At 42.0% G+C, this 17,182-nt stretch overlaps 1 long non-coding RNA gene across 1 annotated transcript in view; it reads right to left on the bottom strand.

Moving 5' to 3' along the window:
• Nucleotides 1–15,066, bottom strand: part of LOC144579157 (uncharacterized) — a 148,967-nt gene extending 133,901 nt beyond the window's left edge. Inside the window, exon 1 of the long non-coding RNA XR_013526082.1 lies at nucleotides 14,267–15,066. This is a non-coding gene — a long non-coding RNA (uncharacterized LOC144579157). The remainder of the gene's footprint in view (nucleotides 1–14,266) is intronic.
• Nucleotides 15,067–17,182: the final 2,116 nt, after the last annotated feature.

The following is a 17,182-nucleotide window of genomic DNA, read 5'->3' as shown; positions in this document are numbered from 1 at the left end:
ATCAGAAACATGAAAATTACACACATTATTGCTATTACAATATTATGATAATAATTTTCTAGAAGTTATGGCTAATTCAGTAAGACATGAAACAAAAACAGAAGTCTAAGTGTTTTTCCATTGTAGAAGTCACTACATTTGTAATTAAATAATGATTATATGGTCACTTGTCATCACCCTTGTAAAAACATAAGAACAGGAACTAGGTCTGTATTATTTATTAAGGAATCTCAATGCCCAGAAAAATACCTTTTATAAGAAAATATAAAATAGATATTTATTAGATGAATGAAGCAGAACTTCAGGGGATGGCTTAGTAAGAAGGTTAGCAAATCCTCTCTCCAAAAGCAACTGTGAAGCTAAACAAAAATTACATAACAATTATATCTGTGCTCATATGTCTATGCTCTACCAAAAGCATAACCAATTGGAGAAACATTTGTTCTTAAAAACCTGTAGAACTGTGAAAGTTAGTAGGAGCTTGAGCCATTCTTTACTGGGACAACTCCAAAGCTCCTGCCAGCCTGATTGACATGGATGTTTTATGAGAGTGGGACAGGCTGTGACAACTAGTAGTTTTGCTACCATGGTCATACCGGGCACACTTGATGTGGAGAGCTGTACCATGCCCATGCAGCAATGTCAGTAAAAGTGACAGTCTCAGCAGAGGGCAGTGGAATGGACCAATGATTCTTCTAATCTGAGGTTTTTGTTGGGACAAACATAAGACTGGCTAAGGCTATACACATCCATGACAGAAACCAAGATGGCCCAAGCCCTCTACATCCTACTGGCCAACACTGAGGCTGCATACACACAGAAGACATGCAAAAAAGCCCGGTGGAAAGAAAAGTCTGGAGAAAAATTGAAAACAGCCTGAAGTTTGTATGTGGTACTCTGACCACACATAAATCCATCAACAGAAACCTTACTGGATTAAATGTTTTGAGTATGGCCTCTGTGCAGTCATTGGCTGACCACTATGCTACACAGAAAGAAAATGATCCCTCTTAAGTCCAACATAAAAACAACAATAACTTAAAAAAAAAAAAGGAACAGGGACATGCAGCCATTGGGAGGGCCAGTTTTACAGATTTGGCCCACGCAAGCTCCTTAACAACCAAACAAAATAACAAAAGCAAATGTCAGGAAAGAAAACCATGACCCAGAGTTGCTATATTATCAAAGTCTAATTTTCAATAAACAGCGTTGTGGGATATATGAAGAAATAAGACTCATATTCAAGGGAGGAAGAAAAAAAGCAGTCAGTAGAAACTGAATCTGGGGGTCTCATTTGTATCCTCTGCCTTTTCCAGCTTTTCTCAATATGACCTTGGCAAACCAGCCTTCCCTGGTTGGTAGAGTTAGTGTAGAAGAGAGTGTAGGAGACAGAGGCGCAGAGGAAAGAAGCAGGTTTCCATTCTTTTCTGCTTTGGGCCATGTCTCTGACCATGTCTGCTATAAGGTTTCAGGCTCACTGGAAAGCCCTAGCTGCTAATAACAGATTTTTCTTTTGTCCTTCTGGCCCTGGAGATGGAAGGGCTGCCTGATGTTGCTACCCCTGGGTTTCCCCACTAACTCATTTGCTCCTTATCTCTTCTAATTCCTTTATAGCAATCTTCCCCATATTTAATTTCTTCTCAATAGTCAACCAATCACCCATTGATAGATATTTGTGTCATTTCCAGTCTTTTTCTATCTAAAAAATGCTTAAAGAATAGCCACGTGCATGCATGTTTTTATATTTTTTTTTGCAAGAGTCTATTTGGGATAGATTCTTAGAATTGAAATTGTTGATTCAAAGAGTAAATGCATATGTCTAAGCAGCTTAAAGAGGCATTGTTGTCATTTTTCAAGCCAAAAATATCTTCTTTAAATATGGTTTTCTTAAAAAGAAAGTAATTAAGAGAGAGCTTTTGAAATCCCAAGACAAGTGAATCTCTTTGGAAAAAAAATTTAGTGTTTGCTTATATACCTTATTTGTATATAAGGTATAGTGTATAGACAAAACCCTTTGAAAGCACTCAAGAAACCTCCCAAAATGTGCTATTTCCCACTAAATTTCTCCCAAACCAGCTCTTACTTCTGAGCAGAGATGTGCAGAACATCCATTTGATCTCTGGAATTCAACCCTCACCCACCAGGATAAGTGAGACAGAAAGCCAGAGGACAAGAGAGGACAGGCTTGCCTCCTGATTTGCCCAGACCAGTGCAGCAGCTCTGGTGCCACTGCCACACAGGATAAGAGAGGCAAATAGTTGGTTATTCTGGATGCAGGCAGGGAATAAAAAAAAGAGTTATTTCCACAGTGCTAATTATTAATTCCTTTGGAAAGGTTACCCCTAGAAAACCTGGCCTGTGATATGTCTTCAAACCTGACTGTACAGAATAAGTAACTTCCCATGCAGGTGGACTGAAGAGAGGAGGGAGAAACTTGCTCTTGATTCATCTTTAGTTAGAAGTGAGGAGGGTGCCTGGGGAGAGATGGAAAGGTCATTTTTTGAAAGAAGCAGCCATGTGGGGCATTGCATATGCCTGACACTATATAATTAGGGATATAGCATCTTTTGATGCATACTGTATAATCTGTTGCCTTGGCTAATCAGAGTCTCTGAACCCCATTTAAGATGGAAAGTGGAATACTGAGTGAATTCTTATGTCAGAAGTTGGGTAAAGATAAGTCATGCCCTCTGATTCATTTAAAAATACTTAGCAGGTGATTCCAAAGACTGAGCTATGGAAGTTCTTAAGTTACTTATCCCAGGGGGATATGCAAAAATAGAGACAAGAATTAAGGAAGTAGCTCTACAAGCCAGCAGAATTGCCCTGATCCTCCAGAGATGTTTCTGCACAGGACATGGCCACAACCCTGGGGACTGTAGTCTTCCCTGTATCCCAATTGGGGTTAAAAAGAGAAAGAACAAAAACTGGGGGCAGGGGAAAGAGATTTTGGTTTCTAGGGTTATGGCACAGAAGCAATATTAAAGCCTTCTCCTGTCCATCCCCTTTTACTCCACCCTAAGTATGAGTCCTAAATAAAGTTTAATCCAGAGGCATTTGGGATCATAATTCTAGTGAAGGAAGCTTAAAAGGGGGGAAGGGTCTCTGTATGAACATATCTGCTTTATTCAGTTCTTCTGCGCCACACTGTTATTTTCTTAACACTGTAGAATTCTAGTTATTTTCTTTCAGCACTTAAAGATGTCACTCCATTATCTTCATTATCTTTTCCTTGCCTTGGCAGCTCACCAATGCCTTAAACAGATGCTTTTTGTATTTTATCTGGCTTTTCTTGTTTTCTTGGCAGGAGCATTGCTCTGTAGGAAGCTACTCCATCAGAATTGAAAGTCAAAGCCCCCACTCTCAATTATTGAAAATGTATATGTGTTAATATCTAGTTTTATAAGCCCCTGTTCCAGTTTTATTTTTCAAAATTTATAAACTATTATTGCCTATTTAGCCACAAGAACTTTAGAATCTCAGTATTGTACACTTCCCCATTACTAATTTTACCAAATGTGTAAGCCTATTTGGAGACAACGTTTATGAGACTGGGTAGTCTGTATCCAGAAGCATGGTATCTTTTTATTAAATTGTCTGTTTTTCTTTTGGAGCTTTATTTCAGTTGGTCCTGAATATTTCAAATTCAGTTTAATCCTGCATATTTCAATGGTTTATGTCAGTGAACTCTTTGTCATTTTATGTTCTGCATTGTTAAACATATGCAAAATCTTTGATGTTGTATATGCCATTTTAAACTCATTATCTTAGTAAATTTTTATTAGTACATTTTCTTTGGTTTTCTAGGCAAAGAGCACAGGGAAATCATAACTTTGTTTTGTCATTTTCAATAGTTATCCAGCTTAATTATTTCCATGGCTTGTTTTTTTTCTACACCTTTCAGAACAGTGTTAAACGACAGTGGTCACAGTGCTTATGCTACTTCTACTGTTTAATGGGAATCCTCTAGGATTCTATGACAGTGTGTGCATGTTTTTCATGTTAAACAAATAAAATTACCATCCTATTTCTAAAAAATTCTGTCTGGAACTAATATTAAATTACAGATGCTTCTTGAACAAGGCTGGGATTAGGAGTGCCATCCCCCCATGCAGTCTCAAAATCACATATAACTTTTAACTCCCCTAAAACTTAACTACCAATAGCCTACTGTTGACTGTAAGCCTTACCAATAACATAGTCAATTAGAACATATTTTGTATATTATATGTACTATGTATTGTATTCTTGCAATAAAGTAAGCTAGAGAAAATAAAATATTAAGAAAATTATAACGAAGAGAGAATGTATTTACTATTCATTAAGGGGAAATGGATCATTATAAACATCTTCATTCTCATCAACTTTACATTGAGTAGGTTGAGGAGAAGGAAGAAGAGGTGTTGGTCTTGCTCAAGAGTAGCATGGGTGGAAGAAAATCTATGTATAAATGAACTTGTACAGTTCAAACATGTAAATTGGGTAAATTGTATACAGATGAGTTCAAGGGTAACTTGCATATGGATATCTATTTAACATATATTTAAATATGAGTTTTACATAATGAGATGTCACCTCACATCTGTTAGAATGGCTATTATATACACATACACAAAACAAGTGTTGGTGAGGATGTGGAGGAAAGGAAATCTTTGTACACTGTTGATGAAAATGGAAATTGTTATAGCTACTAAGGAAAACACTATGGAGGTTCCTCACAAAATTAAAAATAGAATCACTATATAATCCTGCAATCTCACTTCTGGGTATATATCCAAAGGAGCTGAAGTCAGGATTTCAAAAAAAAAATCCCCATTCCATGTTTATTCCCATATTATTTAAAATAGCCAAGATATGGAAGCAGTCTAAATGTCCAATAACAGATGAATGGATAAAGAAAATGTAGTGTGTGTGTGTATATCTATGTATACGTATATATATATACACATACATCCTGTGATGCTATGGCCTGAATGTTTGTGTGCCCCAAAATTCATATATTGAAATCCTAACTCCCAAGGAGATGGTATTAGAAGGTGGGAAGTTTTGGAAGTCATCAAATCATGAGGTCAGACTCCTTATAAGTAGGATTAGTGTTCCTATAAAAGAGACCCCAGAGAAATTCATCACTTTTCTGCTCCTGAGGTTACAATGAAAAGGTGACACTTAGCAGACATCAGATTTGCTCAACTGTATGAATTAAATTCCCATTGTTTATAAGCCACACAGCCTATATGGTATTTTGTTATAACAGTTCAAACAGACTGAGACAGTGATATAATTCAGCCTTAAAAAAGAAGGAAATCCTGTTATTTACAACAACACAGATGATCCTGGAGGACATTATGCTAAGTGAAATTAGCTAGACCCAGAACAAATACTACATGATATCACTTATTTGATGAATCTAAAATTGTCAAACTCATAGAAGCAGAGAGCAGAATGGTGGTCCCCAGGGGCTGAGGAGGGGGAAGTTAGGAGGTATTAGTCCAAGGATACAAGGTATTCCTTGTATGAGGTGAATAAGTCCTAGACATCTACTTGAAAAAGTATAATGTCTACAGTTAACAATACAGTATTGCATATTTTTGCTAAGAAGGTAAATTTTATGTTGTGTTCTTATTACATAAACAAAAAACTACTTTTGCATAATTTTGTTTACAATACTATATTGCAAAATTTTGCTAAAATGGTAAATTTTGTATTAAGTGTTCTGAGCACAATAATAACAATAAAGAGGACAGGAAGAAATTTTCGTAGGTGATGAATATGTTTGCAAATAAAAAGGATGCATTTCTAGTAAAACGTTTCTCAATTTTGACTGTGTATCAGAACCTCCTGGAAGTTTTGTTAAAACACAAATTACTGATGATGTAGGATTTTTCTCAATCACTTTCTCAGTTGGAGACCTCCAGCTGGTGACAGTCCTGCCTGGGCCTTGCTTGGGCCCAGGCTCACTGCACTCTCATCCCAAGGGGATGAGATACCCCATCCACTCAGCCTGCTTGGCTGAGTCCAGCCTGTACTCTGGCACAAATTCCACAGTTGCTGCAACTCCACACTCAGACCCTTGTGGGAGATGGTGTGTGAGCAAGAGAGTGCAGGGTCCAGCTGGCCTCTCCAAGTACTGGCACAAAAGTGGGCTCTGTGTGGTGCTTGTGGCTGGACCAGGCATGTCACAAGCCACTCCTATGGTGGACTCTGGTGTCCAGATAAGGAACACAGTGGCTCCCAGGCAGGAGTGCCCTCGACCCTGAAGCCCCAGAGGGGGTGTAACAACATGACAATTAGCTCTTTTAGTCCCATATCTGCAACATGATGGACGATGGTGTGTTAACAGCTCTGTCAGCCCCTTGCCCCACTCCAGCTCATGGCTCCAGGGCTGGCTAAGCCCCACCAATGCTTCCTGTCATGTGGTACAGTTGCCCTCCACGGGTGAGGGCAGAGGGCCACAGTCATTACAGCCTTCTGTGTACCCACATTCACTGGGTCCCAAGTTCTTGTCCTGCATCCAAGAAGAATGAGGTCACAGTGGCAATTGAAGAGTGAGGAGGGTGGAGAAGAATTTTATTGAGCAATGAAACAGCTTTCAGCAGAGAGGGAACATGAGGGTGGCCCCTCACCCAAAATCAGGAGGTTTCTCTCTCAGTGTGACTGGGTCCAGGGCTTTTATGGGCTCAGAATAGGGAGTGCATGCTGATTGGTTTGTGAGTATGTAAAAAATGTTAAAACAAAGGCACAACTCAAAGATGGGCATGACAATGTAAAAAAACAATTATGGAAGAGTAGACATATGTAAAATAGGTAAAGCAATCAGAGGAAAGTGTACCAGATGAGAAGACAGGTTCTCAATTATTCAGGCTTGGCTTTGGGCATTTGGCTGCCTCCTGCTGTTATCACTGTGCTTCACTCCCACAGTTTCTGACTCAGTGATCTGAGATTACAACCTGAGAAGTTGCATTCCTTTTTTTAAAAAATTAATTTAAATTTGATTTTAAGTTCTGGGATACATATGCAGGACATGCAGGTTTATTTCATAGGTAAGCATGTGCCATGGTGGTTTGCTGTACCTATCAACCCATCACCTAGGTATTAAGCACCATATGCATTAGCTTTTTATCCTGATGCTCTCCCTTCCCTACCCGCCTCTCTCCAAAAAGCCTCAGTACGCATTGTTCCCTCCTTGTGTCCATGTGTTCTCATTGTTCAGTTCACACTTATAAGTGAGAACATGCAGTGTTTGGTTTTCTGTTCCTGCATTAGTTTGCTAAAGATAATGGCTTCCAGCTCTATCCATGTTTCTGCAAAGAACCTGATCTCATTTCTTTTTATGGATGCATAGTATTCCATGGAGTATATGAACTACATTTTCTTTATCCAGTCTATCTTTGTTGGGCATTTGGGTTAATTCCATGTCTGCCATTGTGAATAGTGCTGCAATGAACATACACATGTGTGTATCTTTATAATAGAATGATTTATATTCCTTTGGGCATCTGCCCAGCAATGGGATTGCTGGATCAAATGGTATTTCTGGTTCTAGGTCTTTGAGGAATTGTCACACTGTCTTCAACAACGGTTGAACTAATTTACATTCTCAGAAATAGTGTGAAAGCATCACTCTGAGAAGTTGCATTTCTAACAAGTTTGTGGAGGTACTGATGCTGCTGGTGTGGGAGCAGTACTTTCAGAACCCCTGTCTAGATTGTAAATATAAATTGTTAAGTTTAACTGAAGAATAAATTGAAAACCAAAAATCTAAATGTAAGAGCTAAACCTAGAAAACTTCTAGAAGAAAGCAGGGCTAAATCTATGTAACATGCAAACTGTCAAATAAAACATTAGCAGGTTGAGTTTTAAAAAAAAGTCCTCCAAAGATTGATCAACATTCTGTTTAAATAATTCATGACATTCATTGATCAGATAAGAAAAGAAAACCATACAAACATATATTCATCCCATTATGTCACAAAAATTGTTTGAAGCTTTCAAAAGAAAATGATAGGTGAGAATTTGGAGATAGCAAGTGGAAACTGTTTTGCCAACCAATTTGGGTATTCAAGAAAAAATAATCTAAGCGTTGAAGGAGAATACCGGCTCAAGGGACAAAGTGTGTGTGTGTGTGTGTGTGTGTGTGTGTGTGTGTGTGTGTGTGTGTTTGTGTGTTATGAGATATCCTCGAACACATTCCTAGGTTAATTTGGAAGTGGTCAGTAGATAGAGAAAATCCGAATATACTAGAGAAGCTATTGATGGAGTAATATTCTATAAGAAATGAAAGGGTCTCAAGAATGGAGCTTTGAAAAACAGATAGGCCTCACTCAACAGAAAAGGGAGTAAGAAAGGGTGATTTCAGGTTGAGAAAACTCAAACTAGTTCACATTCATTTTTCCTATGAAAAATATGAAGTGGAAGGTGAAACCAGGTAAGAAAAATTTTGGAGATTGAATTTGCCTGTTAGCAATTCAGTGGTGACTTTCAAGATGAGTTGTCATGGACTGATGATGGCCCAGAATTCAGTAGGCCAAGGAATGACTGGGGAGAGGTTGGGGAATGGTTGGGGGCCTGTGGGGCAGGGAGCAGGCGAGAATGTCGCAACAAGTGCAAATTTTTCTTTCAAAGATCAAGACTGAAAGGGGGATAGGAAAATAGAGTGACAGCTAGATTTCAAAAGAAAATTACTCAGATTTTGAAATAATTTATCAGTATTCAAGAACGCCATACAATGGGAGAGAAGATGTCATTAACTGACAAGTGATGCAATTTGTTGTTTTGTTTGTTAACGAGGCATCAGGCATTGAATTGTAAAGGCACAATAAACTACAAATTACCTGTCTCTCATCCAAAGGAAAGAAAAATTGGCACCAGGACTCCAGCAAGTATAGAAATGTAAAAGCTTAGGGTTTCTGAGCTTTCCATTCAAATCCAGATTTTTTTTAAAGACTGAATGCAGCTCTTCATTTTCCATAATAACCACCTCCGCTTAGCCCTGTTCTACAATCCATAAAATGGGCTTTTCTGAATAGACAAACTAAGGGGAAAAAACAAGGAGAACAAAACAGACTTTTGAAAGTTACATCTCGAAATTTTGATTTAGCAAGCAATCTGACTAGTAGGCCCAAATGCAGCATTTTTCAACTTTCCACTAAAATGCCTGTGAAGACATAAGGGGGAAAAAGACAACAATTTCATCAACTGGGAATGAAACTCAATCTATCACAAAGATCTGAGAGGGATATAATTAGATGACACAGTCCACACAGCCTTTGTTATCAGAAATAGCACAAACCTGTTGGGTAACATTTTTTTGAAAAACAGAGGAAAATGTGGTTTCCCTCTCCCAGTGCCTGTTTCCTGATTGGAAAGTTCAAGGACAGTATCAGAAAATCCAAGCTGCCTTATCTCTTTAGAGCTGGGGCTGATTTTTGAGCATCTGTTAGCTTTGTTTCTCTTCATCCTACACCTCTAACCTTTTCCCTAAACAATATAGTTATAAAAGAATTAATTAGGTTTCATCAGTCTCTGAAAACAACAAGTTAAACATGTGACTAGAAGTAATTGCAGTGAAGAAATCCTGGAGGTATGTACCTAGAAGTAATTGAAAATTTTAATGTCTCTGATAAAAGGCCCATGCTAAAGGCCCATTTCCAAATTGTTGGAAAACCAGCATGGAGTTATAAGATTGCCTCCTAGTCCCTCAGAGACATACTAGGTGGATTAATAATGCTAGAAGCCACCATCTTAAAATGCTCTCTAGTTGTCTCTATTAGAGAGGGTTCCTCCTGAATGCAAATCAAGCAGATGAGCAGTGGCAGAAGAATGTCAGGATTCTGAAATCTCACTGTCCTGCCAGTGCAGTGCCATAGGAAGAGGTGCCGTGAAAGACCTAGGCATTTTGGGGGGCTTAAGAGGAAAGCTCTGCTGTGCTGTGTAGGCCATACTTAAGGGCTGCATAAGGAGGAATTATGAGAAGAGGGTGAAGGGAGAGTCTAACTAAGATGATGCTTCTACCTATGAAAGAGGAGGCTGGCTGGGGTAAAGAGGATGAGCATCTTGAATGGAAAACTTCAGATCGGAAATGGAAAATATCCCCCTGCAGCAAAAGAGGCAGTTTTGGTAAAATGCTGGGAACTACCCCCAAAGCTCGGTTTGTGTCCTGCCTGTGTATCTATTGTCACTACCATTCCCAGAGGCCATGGCCAATTGTGGCAGGAGCCTTGGCAATATTAATTAGTCATAGTGGTGGCATTGTAGATCTTGGAAAACAGTGGTTCAGCAGACTTGGCAGTGAGCCCAGTCAGGAATCAGACTGAGTAGTGCCCAGAAGCCTGGGAGCAGCTCATCTGCATAGGCTTGTGGTGGGAGGTGCTTACTGCCTTGGTTAAATAGGTGCAAATGTGGCTGTTGTCAGCTAGAGCAGTTCTGTCTGTCCCACTGGGAGATGGCTGCTCTCTTTTCTGGGACTGCCAGTGCTGCAAGCAAAGCTGAAGCTGGCTGATTACAGTCTCAACTCTTTTCTTGAGTTAGCTTTAGATTTTAACTTCAAATGCATGGCATGCTAAATACTAAAACTAGGATTCACAGAAAGGCACAAAGAAGGTGCATCTTTAGGAGGTCCCATCATTTGTCACCTTTCCATTTGCCATGTCCATACCTGCCTTTGCAACTCCCATCACATTGGCTTCCCAGTGTTATTCTACAATGCTAAAAAGACATTAAGTCAAGAACTCCCCACCTGACCCACAGCAAACTGCCTTCTTTTCCAGCTTGAATCCTTCTGAATTAGGGTATCTTAATGGGACTCTTATAATAGGTTGCACTTTCTTAGGTAGGAAACTTGTGGGATGATCTGTGGTGTCGTTCATCAACTTCAGCTTGTCTGCACTACAAATGGTAGAAATATCTTTAGTAGTTACTAAGATTAAAGTAGTCTTCCCCTTTTCTCTTCTAGATGCTTTAGACAGAGATATATAATTTTAGGCAAAAAGAATGACACAAAAACATGGCAATGTGAAAAGCATGGAGTCCTGGGGAATGATGAGTAATTTGATGTAGAGCGACTATAGGTTATACAGAGAATGGAGCAAATAGGAAAGAAATTAGCATTAAGGGGTTCATTGAAATAGGGTAGTAAATAAACTTAAATGCTATGTCTGCTAGTTTCCTGTTGCTGTTGTAACAAATCACTATATGCTGAGTGGCTTAAACAGCACAGATTTATTATCTTACAATTCTGGATCAGAAGGTCAGAAATCTAAAATAGATATTACAGGCTAAAACCAAGGTATCAGCAGAGCTGCATTGCTTTTGGAGATTCTACGGGAGATCTGTTTTCTTGCCTTTTCCAGTTTCTAGAGGCCATCTGCATTCCTTGACTTGCAGCCTCTACATTTGTCTACAAAGTGCATAATTTCAGCCTCTGCTTCTGTCCACATCTCTCTCTGATCCTGTCCCTTCTTCCCTTGTCTCGTAAGAACCCCTGTGATTACATCAAGTCCATCCAGATAATCCAGGATAATCCCCCATCTCAAGATCCTTAACTTAATCACCCCAGCAAAGTCCCTTTTGCTATATAAGATACCACTTGCAGGTTCTAGGGATCAGGATGTTAATAAAAACAGGGAAATTCTGTAAAATATTTGAAGAGATTTATTCTTTGCCAAATATGAATGACCATGGCCTGTGACACAGCCCTCAGGAAGTCCTGAGAACATGTGTCCAAGGTGGTTGGGTGCAGCTTGGTTTTATGCATGTTAGGAAGACATAAGACTTCAATCCAATACTTTTAAGAAATACATTGGTCCAGTTCAGAAAGGCAGGACAAATGGAAGCTGCGGCTGTGGGGAGCTTCTAGGTTATAGGTAGATTTTTTTAATTTTCTGGTTGCCAACTGGTTGAGTTTATAAAGACCTGGGATCAATAGAAAGAAAATGTCTAGGTTAAGATAAAGGATTGAGAGAATAGATATAAGTACTTCTTATCAGACTTATGGTTTGTGTTGATGTTAATGCCAGAGAGGTATAATGAGGCATGTCTGACCCCTACTTCCTGTAATGGCCCAAGCCAGTCTTTCAGGTTAAATTTTAAAAGTGCTTGACTGAGGAGGCAGTCCATTCAGATGGTTGGGAGGTCTTAGAATTTTATTTTTGTTTTACAAGGACTTAGGCATTTTGGGGGGCATAATTCAGCCTATTATATCATTCAAGAGAACTTAAACTGTATTATATCAGCCAGGGATTAAAATCTTAATGCCTATTGGGGCCATGCAGGTAAAGAAAATATCTTAGTAGATTTTGTGTTGCTATTAAAGAATACCTGAGGCTGGGTAATTTATAAAGAAGAAAGGTTTATTTGGCTCATAATTCTGGATGGCTGAAAAGTTTAGGATTGGGCATCTGCTTCTGGCAAAAGCCTCAGGCCACTTTCACTCATGGCAGAAGGCAAAAAGGAGCCAATGTATAAAGAAGTCACCTGGTGAGAGAGGAAATAAGAAAGAGAAGGAACCTCTAGGTTCTTTTTAAGAATCAGCTCTCATGGGAACCCACAGTATGAGAACTCATTCATCTCACCCATCCCCAGAGAGAGGATTAATCTATTCATGAGGGGTCCACCCTCAGTGACACAAATGCCTCCCACTAGATTCCACCTCCACCACTGGGATCAAATTTCAACGTAAGATTTTGTGGGACAAACCAGCTGTTGGAAACAGATGCTCAGTGACACAAAGAAAAATCAGCACTGAGACAAAAGATCTCTCAGCAAGCGATTTTTTTTACATCCTGGACTGCTCTTCCTTCCTTTTTGTGGGTCATGCCATCTGTCTAGTCGGTCCGGGTGACAGAACCTGCATAACTTGGTTGTCGGTGCTGGATTCACGTGCTGTTTTGGTTCTTTTAGATGGGAGCCTCTGATAACTGCTGCTTCTAGTTGACCATCTTGGCTGGAGTCATTCTTTTCTATCTTAGCCATTCTGATAGATCTATAGTAGTATCTCACTGTGGTTTTAATTTGCATTTTCCTAATGGCTAAAAACATAGAACATCTTTTCATGTGCTTGTGTATCTTCTGTATTTGTTTTTTGATAAAATGTCTTTTCATGCCTTTGCCCATTTTCTAATTGGATTGTTGACTTTTTAACTATTAAATTTGGAGAGTTTAAAAAATATATATTCTTGACATTAGTCCTTTGCTGAGCATGTGCTCTGAAAGTATTTTATTCCCTATAGTTTGCATTCTTATCCACTGTTACAGTTTTTTCTGATTCACTCTAATTTCTAGCCTCTTTCCTTCAGTGCTGTCTTCAGAGGTGTTTTAGTACAAGGCACTCCCAACATGAAAATCCTTGTAGGAGTCCAGTAGAAATTGGTAAAATTATTTATAAAACTGGTAAAATTTACATAAATATCTGGATCCTAGCTTCTCCAAAAGAATCAGGTAGTCAGGCAATGCTGGTTTGCCTTTATTTTGGTAACACTGTAAACTGAGTAACTGGTACTCACTTTAGATGGGCCATAAAATTTGAGTTTTCACTTTTCCCTATTGGCTAATAACCAGACTGCTTTATTTACTTTTGTTAGAGTTTGCATATGGTTGGTGTGGGAAGGAAAAGCTCCTTTTCAAAGTTTCCTTTCTTGTTAAAGAATAAATCATAACTGTGCTGAAAACTCTTTGTTCAGCCCTATCCTATGTAGCTGTTAAACATGCCATGCTTACAGGCATTTAGTATATTCTATGTCCTTGTACTTTAACCAGGATATCTGTGCTGGACAGCCCCCCTGCCTTCCCATATCACTCCTGCTTTTCAGCTTTGTCCCCCACTTTCTGAATTCCCCTCTACCCAGTACCCTTTCTTGGCTGCAGCCCTTTTAGAGCTCTTCGCATGCCTCCAAGCTTCTGATTTTTCATATCCCACTCTCCATTCAAATACTTTTACTACTCAAACTCTTCCAAATTTTTTCTACCTTAAAAAAAATTTCAATGGTTCTACTTTCTTCAGTTTGATTTTCACTCCAACTTCCTCCCAGTCTAGCCCCTTTAAATACTGCCAGGTTTCAATATCCCCGATGGCTTTAATGTCCAATTTCTTTCCTCCTTTCCCCCTACCGATGAGCTGGTTACTCCTTTTTGCTCCAATATTTCCCCGAACCTTCTCAAACACTGATATTTTCCCCTCTTTCCCCACAAATCTCCCTGTCAGGCTTCTGCCCCCAAACATCTTCTCACCCCTTCACACCAAATCACCCAGATCCTTTAGATTCCTACGCACCCGATTTCTCTGTCCTCTCGCACCCGCTTGCTTCCCTTGCTCCCACCATGGCAGTGCCCATCTGCTCCTCCCCGCTCGCTCAGGTCTGCTGCTCGGGACGTCTTTGGCGACGGCGAGGGAGATTCTTGCTGAAGAGGGGCTCCGGGGGCAGCATGGCAATCCGGGGGACCTTTCTTCTTATTGTTGGCCTTGGCCCCAAGTGTGCCCAGGTGCTGATGGAGCGCCTGGGGTGTGTGAGCAATGCCGCCAGGGCCCCGCTGGGGTTGCGCCAAGAGCTGTCCGTGGTTCTGAAACGATGCCGGCTGAGGCGCCGGCTGTGACTGGGCGAATGAGCGCTGTCCGTAGTGCTGAAGAGGTTCCTGGTCCCCGGCACTGGCTGCCGCGGTGCCTAGGAGGCCGGCAGCCGGAAGACCACCAGGTAAGGAATCCTGGCGGAGGCTACGCTTGCAGCAGCTGCTGATGCTCCCACAAGCAGCGATTCTCCACGCTCAGCTCCGTCCAGCCGCCGCTCCAGCTCGTCGATGCTGTGGCGCTGGGTGTAGACAAGGCTCTTCTGGTTCTTTCCGGTTCTTTTCCTTTTTCCTTTTGACAGAGTCCCGTTCTGTTGCCAGGCTGGAGTGCAGTGGCACGATCTCAGCTCACTGTAACCTCTGCTTCCCAGGTTCAAGCGATTGTTCTGCCTCAGCCTCCCGGGTAGCTGAGACTACAGGCGCGTGCCACCACTATCAGCTAATTTTCTTATTTTTAGTAGAGACGGGGTTTCACCGTTTTGGCCAGGATGGTGTCGATCTCTCAACCTCGTGATCCACCCACCTAGGTCTCCCAAAGTGTTGGGATTACAGGCGTGAGTCACCGCGCCCGGCGAGGCTCTGCTGGTTCTGCATGACGGCCGTGAGTTCCTTGAGGTAGAGAGCCCGGCGCGCCAGATTCTCTGGCAGCCCCTCCAAGCCGCCCACCCGCCGCCTGTGCCCTGCCTGCGCCTGGGCGGGTGGCAGGGAGCGTGAGGGAGCCGGATCCTTGCAGACCAGCATTCGGCTTGCTTCCTTCTCCCCCGGACCTTACTTCCCTTCCGCCGCTGGCGCCGAGTCACCGCCACCCTGGCCTTCACACACCCACCGCGGGTCGGCGCCAAGACACGGGGAAGCCTCTCCTGTCTTGGAGTCCAGAGGAGGCTCTTACTCGCCAGATATAGAGAAGAGGGAGAAAGCGAGCAAGATGTTCGGATGTGGGAGGGAAGCAGTATAAATGCAGGGGACTGTAGAAGGATGGTGAATCTGACTGGGAGACGCAAAAGCGAGGGAGTGAGTGAGTGAGTGAAAAGGAAGCAGCGATACTGGGAAGGTGCAGTCGGCCCATAGGAGAAGAGGAGCAGATAAGAAAAAAAGAGAAGGGGGCCAGGCATGGTGGCTCAAGGCTGTAATCCCAGCACTTTGGGAGACCGAGGCGGGTGGATCACGAGGTCAAGAGATTGAGACCATCCTGGGCAACATGGTGAAACCCCGTCTCAACTAAAAATACAAAAAATTAGCTGGGCATGGTGGCGCGTGCCTGTAATCCCAGCTACTCAGGAGGCTGAGGCAGGAGAATTACCTGAACCCAGGAGGCGGAGGTTGCGGTGAGCTGAGATCAGGCCATTGCACTCCAGCCTGGGTCTCAAGAGTGAAACTCTGTGTCAAAAAAAAAAAAAAAGAAAGAAAGAAAGAAAGAAAGAGAAGGGGAGAGACTGGCAGAGAGGAAGGAGAAAAAGCGAAGGTGAGGCAAAGGGAGAGAGAAATGTGCTGGAGGAGAGGAAGGTGTGAGACCCTAAAGTGGCAAATTCTTTTCCCTGGTCCAGCCCTTCCAGAGGCCAGGGTCCATCTAGAGACCAGCTGAGGAGAGGCCACACTGGCCTCTTTTGCTCCCAACAATCCATTCTGCCGGGGAATTCCCTGGAACCTAAGGATCCTGGAGCTCTAAGGGACCCTAGAGAACATATGGTCCTGCTCCTTCCTTCAGCCATGAGTAAAGTTGGGGTGGGAAGGTTGTTCTTGCGGGTTTTCTCTGGGAATGAGACCTCAGGACAGTTTTGGCAATTCCTTCTAGGACCACAGACTAAATAAACCAGGCCCTCTGTGGAAAGGATAACACTTCCAGAAACTTCTGAATAGATCATTCTATCTGACAAACATTTCTGAACTGCACGCGATTACCAAACTTTGGGCTAGATGGCAGTAAGATAAGGGTTAGAAAGAGAAAATCTTTGGCTTCTTGAAGCTTATTAATAAGTGGGTGAAATGGGTCATAATTTTGATGCATGGTGGCCATGGTAATAAGGTAGAAGTTTGCCCAGAGTGCTGCAGGAGCCAGCAGCTGGGAGATCCAGAAATGCTTCTTGGAGGAAGTAACCCTTGAGGTGGGGAAGGTTTTCCAGGAAGGGAGAGGAGAGCATGAGCAAAAGCTTAGAGATATTAATGACCATGGACTGATAATCATGGCCTTGTGCGCATGGCTTGTCATGCCAATCCGTTAAGATTCCGAGCCCTTTGTGTTCGCCTCTCCCTCCAGTACCTAGTGCACACGCCGCTCCCTACCCCGCTCCCAATCCTGCAGTTACCAGTAGCTGCCTTGTGCCCGTACCTTGCCGCGCCGATCTGTTAAGGTCCCAGGTCCTTAGTGCACATGCCTCTCCCTACAGTACTCTTTGCGCACGCTGCCCCTTCCATTGCCATCCAGTGCCTTGTGTGCAAACCTTGCCGGCCAAACCATTAACGTCTGGCATCCTTTGTGCACGCGCCTCTACTTCCAGTACCTATCAGGCGCCCCTTCTACCCCACGCCCTCCCCCACCGCCATTGCTCGCAGGTGCCTCGCATGCATATTTTGCGCCCCCCCCCCACCGACTCCGCATTGTCAGCAGGTGCCTGGTGCGCATACCTTA

This window comes from Callithrix jacchus, chromosome 14 (assembly GCF_049354715.1).
Source record: "Callithrix jacchus isolate 240 chromosome 14, calJac240_pri, whole genome shotgun sequence".
In the NCBI taxonomy this organism is placed as follows: Eukaryota; Metazoa; Chordata; class Mammalia; order Primates; family Cebidae; genus Callithrix; species Callithrix jacchus.
The sequence above is the reverse complement of the archived record's forward strand: the minus strand, read 5'-3'. Positions and strand labels throughout refer to the sequence as shown.